The following is a 4,248-nucleotide window of genomic DNA, read 5'->3' on the forward strand; positions in this document are numbered from 1 at the left end:
TGGAAAAACAGTAGACATTGTTACCTAATAAGCTATAGTAGTTACGATATGCAAAAGAGGAAAAACATACCAAAGAAAACAAATGAACTTGAGGGATTTTTAAGAGTATTTTATGCATACGTGTATATTTTTTAACATTTATTCATTTTTGAGAGACAGAACGTGAGTGGGGGAAGGGCAGAGAGAGAGAGAGTCACAGAATCTGAAGCGGGCTCCAGGCTCCAAGCAGCCAGCACAGAGCCCGATGTGGGGGCTCAAACTCACGAACCCTGAGATCATGACCTGAGCCGAAGTCGGACGCTTAACCGACTGAGCCACCCACGCACCCCTTTTTTATGCTTATATTTTTAAGACTAGTTCTGGAGTATGTCATGAAGTCAATTCATATTTACCTTAATTTCTTAAACATACAAAGCTCAGAGTTAACGTAATGTGTCATGGGGTGCTAGCAAATTATCACAAAGAAGCAATACGAATGCCATCTGTATTATAAAATGTGTTGGCCTTTGTTTTAGTCAAGAGTAGCACACGGGCCATTGTGAAAATTAGAATCAAAATGATCTCTCGTGTATATAGTAATCCTCTACTAGCCATATTATTCAATTAAACAGAACATGCATTCCTTTTCCGATGTAAATAACTAAATGGTACTGAAATGGTACTTAAACAAACAAAAAACATAATGAAGATTGTTGGGAGGGTTGCCCTGGAAAATATAATCAAAGAAAAGGTGATAAGTGTCTTTTCCATACTTCCCTGTTCCAGCCAAGCTTTGTTAGTGACAGCCCCCTGAGCATGCTGTGCTATTAACCTGTAATGCCACCTCTCTGCACACATGATGAACTCGGGCGTGTCCTTCAAGACTCCGGTCGAGTACCCTCTGATCTTTGAAGCTAGCTCCTCTGATCACTGTTTGTCTCCTCTTTCTGTTAGGGCCTCCTATTTTTGCTCTTGTCTCACGATGTTGAAATTATATGAGCCTCGCCCTCCTCCCACCCCCAGATGAGCCCCTTGAAATCAGGAACCACATTTCATTCATTTATGTATCTTCAGTGCCTAGTTCATGTATGAAAAATGTGAGGTACGTGTGCCTTCAGTCTTCAGTTCCCGCGTCTGTGACAGATCCTGCAAATCAATCATGGCACTTTCTCTCTCTCTTGGAGACTAGGCCTAGCTCCCTAGTACTTCTGAATGCCACACTTGAAGCTGCTACTTACCAGACAGGTTCCTTGTGATTGACATGCTGGTTTCAGCTGCCTTGTGACCACTGGCCTAGCAGAACACCTAGCGCATAGTAAGCAGGCATTGTTATTTTTAGGTGGAAAATGATATTAAATGGAAATCATATGAAACCTTTGTTTGTGGCTTTTGGCTTAAGCTTTGTTTGTGGCCTGTGGCTTAAGTATTCTGATGGAGTTGAATCTAGCAATGTTTTAAAACTTGCTGATACCTCTAATCACTGAGATTCAAACATGGTGTTGTTTCACTTTCATTATTTTGAGATACTCTGAGTTAAATAAAGTTAAACAGCCTCCTTTACATTGCAAAACCTACCCTTTTGTGCCAGAGTACATCAAGAATCTGCATGAAGAGAATAAAATATTTAGTGTTTCTCAGACTATTGGAACAACAAAGGAGGGTTTTATGGAGCTAGTGTTCCCCAGTACCCACTCTGTAGCAGATTCTAGATAGTTCTGCCCATGTCTTCCCCACACTGTGTTATTTATGTATTTATAGTTAGTATTGGGAAAATGAGAACAACAGGCTTCCTTTCTTCTGGTTTTGGAATATAATCTAGAATATTCTTTTAGAAGTATGTTACAGTGATTGCTTCTTCCTCTAATTTCCTGCTGGTTTCTCTAAGTGCATTGACCTTTGAAAACATATTATTAATTTTTCTTTCTGAAGCATGAAGTTAAAGTAGTAAATGATATGAGTCAACAGACTTGGATTCAAAGACCCCAAGTCTGACATTCACAAACGCCATGGGAGTGCAGTTCTCATTTCTCTTCATGACCCTTAGTTTTCTCACCTATAAAGTGGGGATATTGAATCCCCGAAGTGTCAACACAGGCACAGAACAAACAATGCAGAGATGTGTGTTTGCTCCCTGCCTGATTCCAGATGTAACTAACACTCTTAAGGATGTGTTTTTAAATCAGTTTGCTTAGAGAGCAGTTTCATTTCCAGAAGCTAGAGATGACTTGAAAGTGACTTGTGACACCTGACCAGCTAATAACGCATCTTACGTGTGCAGTAGGAGCTGGTAAAACCTAATGTCTCCGACTCAGCCTTAATGATGTAGTAACATAGTTTGGGATATTTGTTGCCAATGTAGTTTCTCCCCAGATCCCCCTTCTGCCCTCAACACCCCCTCCCCCCCCCAAAAAAAAAAGCAGATGGGAGAGGAAGAATAGACAGAGACATCACTTCAAATAGGGATGATGTCGACAAAGGTTGACACTGTGTTTTAAGAATAAGTAATTTCTCAGAATAAAGTGCCATGGGGGAGGGGAGCTGCTGCTGCTGAACTTTGGGTCCAAATAAGTGGGGCCTACTAGGAACAGGACTCCTAAAATGACAAAGATGTCTGGGAAGGTGTGGTCCGGAGCCATTTTTGCTGGCTGTAAGCAGGGTCTCTGGAGCCAGAGGGAGCACACAGCTCTTTTTAAAATTGAAGGAGTTTATGCTCGAGATGAAACTGAATTCTATCTGGGCAAAAGATGTGCTCATATGTACAAAGCAAAGAACAACACAGTGACTCCTGGTGGCAAACCAAACAAAACCAGAGTACTCTGGGAAAAAGTAACTTGTGCTCATGGAAACAGTGGCATGGTTCATGCCAAACAAATTCCAAAGCAACCTTCCTGCTAAAGCCATTGGCCGCAGAATCCGTGTGATGCTGTATCCCTCAGGGGTTTAAACTAACTGAAAAGTAAATAAATAAAGGTGTAGATTTGAAAGGAAGGAAGGAAGGGAGGGAGGGAGGGAGGATCATGGGAAACGAAGTCCATAGTGAAAGCATTTGGGAGTTTGTCCGTTATCTGCCTTATTGGGTAGTATGGATAGTAATGTTCCTGTCCCGCGGCTCATTTCATAGATTCCCCTCTCGCATCAACACTATAACTTCTGTTTTAACTTGTAACAGTACCCATGTATTTATGCTTAGGCTGCACCTAGATTGTCCCTGTTTCCTTTTGTATTTTGTGCAACATGTTGATGTTGTTGGGGAAACTGGGGATTGCGTATCGGGCAGCATTTTAATTCCAGTCTTACCACTTACCTCCTGCGTGATCTTGCCAAAGCATTTAACTTCTCTTGGTCTCCCGTCCTCAGCTGTGAAATGGAGGTAATGATGTCTAGGATTCTTGTGAGGATTCAGTGATACTAAAAGTAAAGAACCTGGTGGGGCATAGCTGCTTCCTAAATGCTGGTTCCCCCAAAGCCCTCCTTCACATCACTCCGAGAATAACCAGTATAAAATGTTAATCTGAATTTGTCTGTTTCAAATTTATCAGTGGTTCCCAGTGCTCCCAGGATCAAGGCTCCCTGCTGAGTCATTCAAGGCTCCCCCCCCCCCCCCATGAACTGGCTTGTTTCCAAACCCATTTCCCATCATTCTCATCTCCACATGTTATGACCAGTCACCCTGAACTTCTCTGCTTTCTTCTGACCATTATGGTTTTGCTTGTTGTGTCATGCACTTCCTTTCCTCCCTAGGAGGTCTTTCCTGGCCACCCCTTGCCCCACCTGTCCAGAATGAGTGTCTCTCTTCTGTGCTGTTTATCTTGTGACACTTTTTCATTTCAATACGAGCTGCTTATCTGTTCCCTCACAAGATGGCACATGAAGGGTGCAACTTGTGTCTTATTTATATTTATATTCCCAAGGTACAGCATCTGACCTACAGCAGGTGCTCAAGAAATCTCTGTTTCCTGGATTCTGTCTCACCTTATTTGTCCCCCATGCCTGTCAACCCCAAAAGACCCATTATTATTATTCCTAGCAGAGCAAGACATATTTTAGTGATTTTGTGAACCCCCCAAATAACTTATTTTTAGTGTCTATTTAGAAAAAAAGAGATACATTTGTAAGTATATTAAAAAACAACAACAACAAAAAAACCACTCTAGGATCACCTGGGTTGCTCGGTCGGTTAGGTGTCCGACTCTTGGTTTCCACTCAGGTCATGATCTCACGGTCCATGAGTTTGAACCCCACGTCAGGCTCCATGCTGGCGGTGAGGAG

The 4,248-nt window shown here is 42.2% G+C and overlaps 1 pseudogene; it reads left to right on the top strand.

Moving 5' to 3' along the window:
• Nucleotides 1-2,368: 2,368 nt before the first annotated feature.
• On the top strand, nt 2,369-2,963 carry LOC121040793 (60S ribosomal protein L35a-like; annotated as a pseudogene).
• Nucleotides 2,964-4,248: the final 1,285 nt, after the last annotated feature.

This window comes from Herpailurus yagouaroundi, unplaced genomic scaffold, assembly GCF_014898765.1.
Source record: "Herpailurus yagouaroundi ecotype Mexico unplaced genomic scaffold, PumYag 182, whole genome shotgun sequence".
Taxonomy (NCBI): domain Eukaryota; kingdom Metazoa; phylum Chordata; class Mammalia; order Carnivora; family Felidae; genus Herpailurus; species Herpailurus yagouaroundi.